This window comes from Triticum urartu, chromosome 7 (genome assembly GCF_003073215.2).
Source record: "Triticum urartu cultivar G1812 chromosome 7, Tu2.1, whole genome shotgun sequence".
NCBI classification, from domain to species: Eukaryota; Viridiplantae; Streptophyta; class Magnoliopsida; order Poales; family Poaceae; genus Triticum; species Triticum urartu.
Genome location: NC_053028.1, coordinates 174,254,157 through 174,267,091, shown reverse-complemented (window position 1 = coordinate 174,267,091; position 12,935 = coordinate 174,254,157).

Sequence of the window (12,935 nt, the reverse complement as noted above, 5' to 3'; positions counted from 1 at the left end):
TGCGGCACGTTCGGCGCTGCTTTGGGCGGCTGGAGCAAGAAGACCAGAGGTTGAAGAAGCACTACGGCCGTTGGATGGACATCGCATAGTCACTGGAGCTAGAATCGTTCATATTGACTAAAGTTGACAAAGGCCCCGTCCCAGTCAACTTAGTAGGCCCACAAGTCAGCCTCCCACCATGGTGGGTCCCAGCTAGCAGGGGGAGTATTCATTTTTTTGTGCGTAATAAGGAGGCACTTCCGGTGGGTCCGAGTTGACAGCGGGGGAATGTTTTTTCGTGAAATACGCTGGCCCGTCCGGTGGGTCCGAGCAGTCAGGGGGGAAACGTTTTTTCACGAAATAAGGTGGCCCGTCCGGTGGATCCCTGCTGTAAGGTGGAGGAATAATTATTTTGCGCGTAATAAGGAAGCACTTCCTTGCGGCCGCCTGGACCCAGCTGTCAGCCTCTCCATGTACAGTACTCTTCTGATGGAAGTCGGTCGTTGACCACGTTGACCACGCAGCGCCGAGAGCACCAGGGCGGTGGTCTGGACGACGGTGAGGCCTAGGAAGGGGACGAGACGGAGCCGGGGAAGACGCAGCAGTGGAAGCCCGTGCGGAAAGGAGTACGAGGGTTCACTAGTTCGCCTGCAGTGTGAGGCTGCCATCACCGCAGAATAACAGGGGGTGTGGGTGAGTGAACGGATGGCCGGGCCAGCGGTGGGAGTAGTATGGGGGCGGTGAGGCCTCCGCGGTAGCACAGCCGGCCACGGGAGGCAGGAGCAGGCAGCAAGACCGGCGCTGCTTTGGGCGGCTGGACCAAGAAGACCAAAGGTTGAAGAAGCACTATGGCCGTTGGATGGACATCGTATGGTCACTGAAGCTAGAAACGTTTATTATTGACTAAGTTGACAAAGCCCTTGGTATGCTCCAACTTAGTAGGCCCATAGGTCAGCCTCCGAAATGGTGCGCCCCAGATGTCAGGGGGAGGAATCATTTTTTGGGCGGCCGAAGCTAAGAATATCCGAGATTGAAGAAGAAGCATGACATCCGGTGGATAGACATCCAACGGCCACTGCTGCTAGAACCGTGTGTTGACTATATTAAGTTGGCAAAGCCTTGCATACGCGTCAACTTATTTTTTTAGGGGACGCGTCACTTAGTAGGCCCACAAATGTGTGGCAGAGAACTTATAGCCCATTTGCGTTTTGTAAGAATGTACAACCCATTTTGGAATTCTAATGGAATTTACAACAACCCATTTATAGTTTGTTAAAAGTACAGCCCATTTTCTAGCTAGGACAATGATTAATAATTTCAACCAACCGTTGAAGACAGAATTCAATAAAATTTCCCACATTTTGATGGGCTCCGAAATATTTTTATCCCAAAATTTCTAGTCAGATTAAATATAAATTTGTATTACGTAAAAATCCAACGAAACATTGCGCGTGCAACAATGAAAATTTAAGATTTTCAAAATCCATAAATAATATTTTATAAACTAATTTCGTGTTTGGTGCATTTTTTTATAGTTACTGCCCAGTTTTTATAATTACATCCCATATATTATTTTTTTTAAAGCCCATTTTCCTGTTAAGCCTAATGCATCCCTCCTAGGAAAGGTTTGCAGCCCAGTGGGGCGGAGAATAACAAGTTGACCTTGCCTGGGTATTCCTCAAAAAGACGTATAGCTGGTGTCGGTGTCAAAACCGGCGGATCTCGGGTAGGGGGTCCCGAACTGTGCGTCTAGGCCGGATGGTAACAGGAGGCAAGGGACACGAAGTTTTACCCAGGTTCGGGCCCTCTCGATGGAGGTAAAACCCTATGTCCTGCTTGATTAATATTGATGATATGGGTAGTACAAGAGTAGATCTACCACGAGATCGAGGAGGCTAAACCCTAGAAGCTAGCCTATGGAATGATTTTTGATGTGTACATTGTCCTACGGACTAAAACCCTCCGGTTTATATAGATTAGGGTTACACAAAGTCGGTTACAATGGTAGGAGATCTTCATATCCGTATCGCCAAGCTTGCCTTCCACGCCAAGGAAAGTCCCTTCCGGACACGGGACGGAGTCTTCAATCTTGTATCTTCATAGTCCAGTAGCCCCCGAGACTTGGAACAGTTAGAATAACTGTTTTAAGGATCATTTGTTATGCAGGTTCTTACAGAAAAGAATTCCCTACTATCCAAGGAGTTGGCAGAGTGCAAAGCCCAACTTGAGGCTGCACTAGCTGCGGCAGGGGAGCCCAAGGAGACCCCCTCTGGTAATATACACTTCGAAAGATAAGTATTTTGCGAAGCAAGGCATTGGTGCGAATCTGACAAATGAAATTGCAGATGGCACCGGATTGAATCCGGAAAGGCAACACCTCCTACGCCGGCTAAAGGCTGGTGAGAAGGTGCTGATAAAGGTGAGGCGGGAGAAGAACGATCTCCAAGATGCCAACACCAAGCTGGGCGTCGAGCTGAAAGATGTTCGTGCTCAGCTGTCAGACTCCGTGAAGGAGAATCAGCGGCTTCGGCGCGGCATATTTAGTAAGTGCTTGAACGAATCTTTGAAAGAAAGTTCAGCGGGGAAGTCGACTAACAGAGCAATGTCTGTAGGTGTGCTAACAGGTCGTCCTGCAGAGGAGATGCCCGGTTCTACGGGTGACCTTCTTCCCGAGCTCTCGCAACTGCTCGATCGAGTTCGGCAGGTGATGCAAGGCATCGCCCAGGCCCTGTGGCCATCCGCCTCCATGCCCGAAGGTCTTGGAGAACTTGCGGAGAAGCTAAAGGGAGCACGGCGGCGCTTCCAATTGTGGAAGATATCAGACAGCCGTCAAGGCGCTAGGGAGGCCTGGGCTATGGTGAAGACGCGGTACACAAAGGCGGACCCCAACCACATGGCTGAGGTCGGTCCTGTAGGGCCCGATGGGAAGGAGATCCCTATAAGCTTAGTATATGGCCAAGTAGAGTTGGCCACAAAGTATTCCCAGCAGGACTGTAAATTAGACAGCCTGTTAGATGGTATTGAAGAGGAATACAATCAATCAAAATGACTATGTACTTTAATTGACATTTATAATGCCTTCTATCTGGATTGTAGATCATTTGTCATGGCCGACCTTTTAGCTTCAGCCTCGGGACCTGACAGTCCGGAGTGTGTCCGAATTCCCATGCCGTTATATAGGAACCGGGGAATGCATGGAGACCAGGCGTAGGGGTCATTAGGGCTTGAACAGACAAGTGCCCGACTAGTTATGTTATATTACATGGTTAGTAAGAAACATCTTCCAGGGAGAATAGTTCCGTTAGGGGTTCCTTTCCCTAGGAGGCATGCCCTGAGGTGCATGTCCATGCTGCGAAAAGAAACGCAGGAAAAACATCTGGGGGCATATAGATAAAAATAAAAAATATCATCTTTAGTTCACCGATCGAATATTCCCTTAAGAACGCTAGCTTTTAGCTTCACCCAGTCTGAGGTACACGTCCGGCTGACCCGGCAGTAACAATAGCAGAGGTGCTCCCTTTACCACCTAGCCGAACAATCGGGAACGTAGGGGTAAGCACAGGAGCTAGGCAACCCAGCTTGGCCAAAACTTAAGTCACATCGATGCATATAATGGTGAATAAAAGGTACATGCGAAAGTGTGACACATGTGTTGGGCATGAAGCCCGTATGAATAATCTTCTGTTTAAAGAAGCCCCCAGGTTTAATGAGCGCAGATAGCGCGTCACTTTATGAGCCTTTAGAGGCTAAGAGAGAGAGAGAAGAAGAGAAATGTAAGACAGAAAATATATAAAAAATGGACAGAGGAAGGAGACGAACACAGAGTCCGGCGCTAGGCATAGAATCTTCGGAGACGGGCTGCGTTCCATGGGTTGGCTCGAGTCGGTTATCCGATGCATCCAGCAGGCGGTACGCTCCACCAATCAGGACTTGGTCAATTATGAAGGGACCTTCCCACTTGGGCTTGAGTTTGTCCTTTTTCTTGTCCGGTAGTCGTAGAACTAATTCGTCAACGTTGTAATTTTTGGCCCGTACTTCTCTGCTTTGGTATCTTCGAGCCTGCTGTTGATAGAATGCGGAACGGGCTTTTGCCACGTCACGCTCCTCCTCCAATGCGTCCAAGCTGTCCTGCCGATTGAGCTCGGCTTCTCTGTCTTCGTACATGCGCACTTGAGGTGAGTCATGAATTATATCGCAAGGCAAAACTGCCTCTGCGCCGTACACCATAAAGAATGGTGTGTATCCGCTGGTGCTATTCGGTGTGGTCCGCAGTCCCCAGAGTACGGAGTCGAGCTCCTCTACCCAGTGCGTGTTAGATTCCTTGAGGGACCGCACTAATCTGGGTTTGATGCCGCTTATGATAAGACCATTTGCATGTTCGACCTGGCCGTTAGTTTGTGGGTGATAGACGGAAGCATAATCGAGCTTGATGCCCATGTTTTTGCACCAGAGTTTTACCTCGTCGGCCATGAAGTTCGTGCCGTTATCAGTGATGATGCTGTGGGGGACGCCGTAACGGTGTACAACCCCGGATATAAAGTCTATCACTGGTCCGGATTCAGCCATCTTAACAGGCTGGGCTTCTATCCATTTGGTGAACTTATCCACCATGACCAGTAAGTATTTTTGCTTCTGGGTTCTGCCTTTAAGGGGTCCAACCATGTCAAGCCCCCAGACCACGAAGGGCCAAGTAATGGGGATAGTTTGGAGGGCGGTGGGTGGCATATGGCTTTGGTTTGCAAAGACCTGGCAACCGGTGCATCGTTGGACTAAGTCCTGAGCGTCTGCCCGGGCCGTCGGCCAATAAAAGCCTGTACGGAAGGCCTTGCTTACAAGGGACCGGGCTGCAGCGTGATGACCGCTGAGTCCAGCATGAATTTCAGCCAGGAGGTTCCGCCCCTCCTCTTCGGAGATGCACCTTTGAAGGACTCCGGTAGTGCTTTTCTTATAAAGCTCTCCCTCGTGGACTCTGTAGGCTTTGGATCGCCGCACTATGCAGCGTGCCTCATTTTGGTCCTCGGGGAGTTCCGTCCTAGTAAGGTAGGCGAGGAATGGTTCTGTCCACGGGGCTATGACGGCCATTATTACGTGGGATGAAGGTGTTATTTCATTGGCAGAGCCTCCGATTGTGTCAGAGTGTTCGGTGTCGGGCAGTGCGGTTGGGTCCGGGCTGTTATTGTTCGGCTCCCCCTCCCATACTACGGATGGCTTGAACAGCCTTTCCAAGAAGATGTTGGGGGGTCTACATCGCGTTTTGCGCCGATGCGTGCCAGGACATCTGCCGTCTGATTATTTTCCCGGGCTATATGGTGAAATTCAAGCCCCTCAAACCGAGCTGACATTTTTAGGACGGCGTTGCGGTAAGCTGCCATTTTTGGATCCTTGGCACCAAAGTCTCCATTGATTTGGGATATTGCGAGGTTCGAGTCCCCGCGCACCTCTAGGCCTTGGATGCCCATGGATACTGCCATCCGGAGACCATGTAAAAGGGCCTCATATTCGGCTGCATTGTTGGAGTCCGTGTACATAATCTGTAGTACGTATTGAACTGTGTCTCCTGTGGGGGACGTCAAAACGACGCCAACCCCCAGTCCGGCCAACATCTTGGAGCTGTCGAAATGCATGATCCAATTTGAATATGTGTCGTATTCTTTAGGGAGTTCGGCCTCCGTCCATTCTGCGACGAAGTCGGCCAAGACTTGCGACTTGATGGCTCGTCGTGGCTTATAAGTTATGTCAAACGGGTGGAGCTCAATGGCCCATTTTGCAATCCGGCCCGTTGCATCACGGTTGTTTATAATATCGTGAAGTGGTACTTCCGAGGCTACTGTTATTGAACACTCTTGAAAGTAGTGTCGTACCTTCCGGGATGCCATGAATACCGCGTACGCAATCTTTTGATAATGCGGGTACCGTGATTTGCAGGGAGTGAGGACCGTGGACATGTAATAGACCGGCTTTTGAAGGGGGAATTTTTGTCCGTCCGCTTCTCGTTCGACGATGAGCACTGCGCTTACAACCTGATGTGTTGCTGCAATGTATAATAGCATTGGTTCGCCAATGTTTGGTGTGGCCAGTACTGGGTTTGTTGCCAGTATGGCTTTTATTTCGTTGAGTCTGGCCGTGGCTGCATCCGTCCATTTGAAGTGTTCGGTGCGCCGAAGGAGGCGGTAAAGGGGTAGGGCCTTTTCTCCCAAGCGGGAGATAAAGCGGCTTAGAGCCGCCACGCATCTAGTTAACTTTTGTATTTGTTTGAGGTCCTTTGGGATATCCAATTGCGACAGAGCTCGGATCTTGGCCAGATTTGCTTCAATTCCTCTACCGGATACTATGAAGCCCAAGAGTTTTCCGGCTGGAACGCCGAAAACGCATTTTTCCGGGTTGAGCTTGATGTCGTATGTTCGGAGGTTATCGAATGTGAGCCTCAAGTCGTCTACTAGAGATTCGACATGTCTTGTTTTGACGACCACATCATCTACATATGCCTCCACTGTTTTGCCGATCTGGCTTGCCACACATGTCTGAATCATGCGCTGATATGTTGCGCCGACGTTTTGGAGCCCGAAGGGCATTGTGTTGAAGCAGAATGGCCCGTATGATGTGATAAATGCGGTTGCGGATTGGTCTGGTTCTGCCATCTTGATTTGATGGTAGCCAGAATATGCGTTGAGGAAACACAATGAATCGTGTCCCGCGGTAGCGTCGACAATTTGATCGATGCGGGGGAGGGGGAAGGGATCCTTTGGGCAAGCCTTGTTAAGGTCTTTAAAATCAACACACAGGCGCCAGGATTTGTCCTTCTTTGGTACCATCACCAGGTTTGCTAGCCAGTCCGAATGTTTTATATCTCTGATGAATCCGGCCTCCAAGAGCTTTGCTAGCTCCTCTCCCAAGGCATGTCTCTTAGGTTCAGAAAAACGCCGAAGAGCCTATTTGACAGGTTTGAATCCTGCTTGGATATTTAAGCTATGCTCGGCCAGCCTGCGTGGGATTCCTGGCATGTCTGAAGGGTGCCAGGCGAAAATGTCCCAGTTCTCTTGTAGGAACTCTCGCAATGCGGCGTCGACATCAGGGTTTAACTATGCCCCGATGGAAGCTATTTTATTGGGGTCCATTGGATGGACTTGGAATTTGACTATTTCGTCCGCCGGTTTAAAGGAGGTGGACTTGGATCTTTTGTCTAGTACCACATCGTCCCTATTCACCATAGAAATAGCAGTTGATGACTTGTACTCCCAGAAGAAAAACATCTACTGATCTACCTTATCTTAATGGGAAACAAAGCAGGAGAGTAGCAATTCTCAATCAGTGTGATTCATTCATATTAACTGAGACATTATCTTAACAATGCCTTGTTTCAAGATGTATAAAGAACGAAAAAGCAGAAAAGTATCATTCCTAAAACAATGCGACTAATTCATTTTAACAGAGACATTATCTTAACAATACCTTGGTTAAACATGTAGAAAGAACTACAAAGCAGGATAGTACCATTTATAAAACACTGTAAGTCTGTAACTAATATATAATAACAGAGACATTATCTGAACAATACATTTCTTAAACATGTACTCCGGCCGATCCCTAATAGAAATGGTACTCCTGCCGATCCCTAACAAGTGTTTGCAGTTTTGAACTAAGATTCAGTTCCAAGGTAGAGTGGGCGCAACAACAGTATGTGCTTCCATCTACTTATAAAGGGGGTGATGCAGAGTTTGTTGTAACAAAGCAACAAGCATCATGTCTGGGTTGGTTCCATTTTTGGTCACTACTTAATGGGAAAAGACAGCAATACAATAGCTTCAATTCAACATTTATTTAAAACAGTACCAATACAAGTAGCACAACATCTCAAAAGCACACTGCACAATCATGTGGATGAAGGCCTGTACTGACCTTTCATGAGACCGACAACGATAAAATACGAATCTGCCAACATGAATAGGAAATCCAATCTTGTTTTGTGCAGTTGCACTGAAATCAAGCAAAGTGTTTCGTGTAGCGAAGCAAAATGTCGCAATAGCAACAAGTTGAATAGATATCCCTGTATAAAGAGAGGCAAAAAAGGAATCAATTACTAGCTAATAAAGGAGGATGAAACATGCGGCCACAAAAATGGTAATCCCGCCAATCCCTAACAAGTGTTGCAGTTTTGAAATAAGATTCAGTAGTTAATTCTGAGAGTGGTATCAATTACTGGCTTATAAAGGGGGTGATGCTGAATTTGTTGTAACAAAGCAACAAGCATCGTGTCTGGGTTGGTCCCATTTTTGTTCACTACTTAATGGGAAAAGACAGCAATACAATAGCTTCAATTCATCATTTATTTAAAACAATACAATACAAGTAGCACAGCATCTCAAAACACACTGCACGATCATGTGGAAGAAGGCAAGTACCAACCTGTCATGATGCACACAAGATCACGCACGAATCTGCCAACACGAATAGGAAATCCAATCTCGTTTTGTGCAGCTGCACCGAAATCAAGCAAAGTGTTTCGCGTAGCAAAGCAAAATGTCACAATAGCAACAAGTTGAATAGATATCCCTGTATAAACAGAGGCAAAAAAGGAATCAATTACTGGCTAATAAAGGAGGATGAAACATGCGGCCACAAAAATGGTAATCCCGCCAATCCCTAACAAGTGTTGCAGTTTTGAAATAAGATTCAGTAGTTAATTCTGAGAGTGGTATCAATTACTGGCTTATAAAGGGGGTGATGCTGAATTTGTTGTAACAAAGCAACAAGCATCATGTCTGGGTTGGTCCCATTTTTGTTCACTACTTAATGGGAAAAGAAAGCAATACAATAGCTTCAATTCATCATTTATTTAAAATAGTACAATACAAGTAGCACAGCATCTCAAAACACACTGCACGATCATGTGGAAGAAGGCAAGTACCAACCTGTCATGACGCACACAAGATCACGTACGAATCTGCCAACACGAATAGGAAATCCAATCTCGTTTTGTGCAGCTGCACTGAAATCAAGCAAAGTGTTTCGCGTAGCAAAGCAAAATGTCACAATAGCAACAAGTTGAATAGATATCCCTGTATAAACAGAGGCAAAACAGGAATCAATTACTGGCTAATAAAGGAGGATGAAACATGCGGCCACAAAAATGGTAATCCCGCCAATCCCTAACAAGTGTTGCAGTTTTGAATAAGATTCAGTAGTTAATTTTGAGAGTGGCATCAATTACTGGCTTATAAAGGGGGCGATGCTGAATTTGTTGTAACAAAGCAACAAGCATCATGTCTGGGTTGGTCCCATTCTTGTTCACTACTTAATGGGAAAAGACAACAATACAATAGCTTCAATTCATCATTTATTTAAAACAGTAACAATACAAGTAGCACAACATCTCAAAGCACACTGCACAATCATGTGGATGAAGGCATGTACTGACCTTTCATGAGATGACCAACATAAAATATGAATCTACCAACACGAATAGGAAATCCAATCAAGTTTTGTGCAGTTGCACTGAAATCAAGCAAAGTTGCCGGTGTGACATTTAAGTTTTCTATAGGAACAAGTTGAATAGATATCCCTGTTTTAAGAGGCAAAAAAGAAAACAATTACTGGCCAATAAAGGAAGATGAAACATGCGGCCACAAAAAGAAGCATCTATCTTATCTTGATGGAAAAGAAAGTATAGGACAGTAGCATTTCTAAAACGGTTGCATTGATTCATATTAATAGAGAGATTCTTTTAAAACAAACCAGTAGTTAATTCTGGGATTAACAACAGCAAAATAGCTGCATGGGACATGCCAGCACCACGTGCGTCCACACGTATAAATGGGTGATGCAGAGTATGTAGCCAAGCAGCATATATGCGCTGATCCCATATTTGTTCTCTTTGAACCTTCTTCCTATGTGAGGGCAGCAAATCTAGTCGTGCACAAACTACCCGACCCCCAGTTTCTTTCCCTTTTCAACAAAGAGATCGGTTCCTTATAGATGTGTGTACTGGGTTACCCCCCCCCCCTTTTCCCTTTTCGACCTACAAAGCGGCTGGATAGCCAGTCTATACTACTTTCCACCCCTCCTTTCCTCATTGAACCACGTCCTAGATTCTTGCTCCAGCCCACCGCACCCTTCTTTCCTCTTTGAACCAAGACCTAGATTCGACTACAGATCGAAAAAGATCCACATGCAGCTAGAGCAACGACGGTTTCAAACAAACTTATACCTTAGGGTCGTCGGGATGTGGCAAGGCGTGCGGCGGGAGGCCGGATCTGCCCACACTACGTACGGCAGCGAGGAAGAAGGGGTCGGTGGCCCTCCCGCACAGGCGCTGGGTGAAAGAGAACAGGGCAGCCGGTAGTGGATTTCCTCCCTCGCCGAAGGCGATAGAGTGAACGCTGCACCTCCTCCCCTTCCCGGTGCGACGGGATACGGACGCCTCCTTCACCAGCTGTGAGGGGGGAGAGAGAGACAAGAGGCCAACATAGTCTTGTTTAGATCTGGTGAAGAGAGGGAGAGAGACTGTGAATATAGCAAACCCTAGCAAATGAACGCTGAGCCTCCAGTGTGTAACATATATGTAGTGCGACGAGCGTGTGGAGAGTGCAAACCCTAGCGAACAAGCACTGAGGCTCCCGCTTATATATATACTACTCTAGTACGGACTGAGCTCCGGTGCCTTCACTTCACCTGCTTTTGGCTGTATGACAGGTGAGCCAGCCACATTTTGGGCCCACTTGTCGTAAATCCAAAGGCAGGTGCACTAAGTCAATGAAGCTGCGTCCATATAGTACTCTCGTGTATACGACTAAAATATAGTGGAATGGTTTTCTTATTCTCTCCATAACAATCGTTTTAAATTGTGTAAGTACGAAATGAAACTCTTTATTTAATGTACAGTTAAGAAAACTAGTACTACTTCTGATGAACTAACAATCCTTGCCCACGCGTCCTAGTCGCACTTCCTGTCCTTCACGTGTGGTACACTACCCTCCCTTAAGAAAACTCGATCAAAAACACGCCCCCGCTTCCAGGTCGCGAGAGTCGTCGAGCACACACACATAGACATAGACATGCATATCCGTGTTTACGTAAAATTCCATTTTCATCTCCATCTCCAATCATATTTGTCCAACTGGCACATTATTTACGTTGTTAATTATATACGCAGCAATATTAACATACACCATCTCTTGTTTGCACACGTCCGGACCGCTGCCACGGCCGGTCCTGACCAACCTGAACCCTCTTCATCACCCGCGCGTGCTTCCCGCCCGAAACGGTCAGTGCCGCATTCATGCCCAGCCAGAGCGGACACGACCTCTCACTGGCGCTGGCATTGAAGCGGCGCACCGGCCGAGAGAGCGTCGCCCGCGCCGCTTCCGGGTGCACGCGGCCGCTCTGTGTTCAAAGGTCTCAATAGCCGGCTACAACATGAACGATCTCTTCCAGTAGTAAGTTCTTGGGAGTCCGTGCTACAACTAGCTGTCCTGCCCCAACTCGTCAATATCTTCTAGTAGTGCTAGTACTCCATGGCGCGATCCATCGACAAGCAGGCGGGAAAGTTATGGTATACTACTCGGTTTGTGGTGAGTGGCATGCCGAGCGACTGTGTGGGGTCGAGCCGTGGAGGAGGGTGAGACACGAACATGACAGACGTGATTTAAACATTGGTTTTGCTCGATGGCGCAATCCAATGAAACGAAACATTGGTTTCTCTCCGTTTCCATTTTTTGTTTGAAAAAACGGAAACTTTTCCACTCCATTTTCATTCCTATTCCAAGGTTGCCCCGTTACAACATGCCATCAAATACAAAGGAAAACTAACACGCATGCTGATGCATCTCAATGATTCACAGATCATAGCCAATATTTACTTCACAACTAAAGAAAAAAGTTGTGAGAGCGTGTACGATAGAAAAACTACTGATGGGGTCACTACGACTTAAACCCTAAACCCAAACATGATTTAATTTCCTGGCCAGGTAGAACCTGTCGAAGGAAAGACGGCTGGCACCCTCGGATCATATGATGCTTTTGTGTAGTTCCGCTAAAATCGACCTGAGCATCCCTGATGGCAAAGATATTGAAGAAGTGTGATTAGAATAATAGTACTGGCACTAGTTCATGAGACATAAACTCATCACAATTAGAAGCCGGTAGAAGTAGAGAAAGATCGACATGGAGATGGAGCTATGGCAGTGGAGCAAGGCGGCTCCAAAAGGAAGATGGACTACCTGGGACGTCGGGCTGTAGCTAGAAGGGCGGTTGGGACGCGGCATCAGCCCATACCGAGGTGACCCCCGATTGGGATGCACCGACTGTGGGTTTTCTCCCTCGCCGATGTCGACCGCGTCTACGCAGAACATTGTTACCTTCCCCCAGCTGCGGGATCAGGCCCGTCGTTCTATGCTTGTGAAGAGAGCAACCTAAGCAAGCAGGCTTGTAGTTTAGGCTCTTGCTAGTGTATATATGGTGGTTTTCTTTTTCTCTCAACATCAACCATTTTATATTGCGTACGTGTCATTCAAGAGTGAAATGATGGTTGCTTCTTCTGACTAACTTACTGTGTGATTTGACTGCTCCTTAGTGGCCCCTACACGTACTCCCCCTACATGTATGCAACAGTCACACGTACACATGGACGCAAAAATGCGCGTGACTCCCTAATGCATGCATGTCCGAGCACACGATGGAACACACACGGTCACGCTCAAGTGCTCAACCTACACATGCATGCACACACATACTTAGTCAGGGTGAGCTAGTGACCATATGAACACCGGAAAAAATATATATTGAGCGCAGTGAGCGTATTATGAAGTCCACTGACCGTATTTTTACAAATATACAGTGACAGACAGTGTATTTATCTCGTTTGAAATTAAGCCATATTAACCGGAGAGGAGGCAGCATGGACTAGCATTACTTTGCTGTGTCCCGTCAACTTGCCGAACAAGGAGAACGTTGCAGGACGG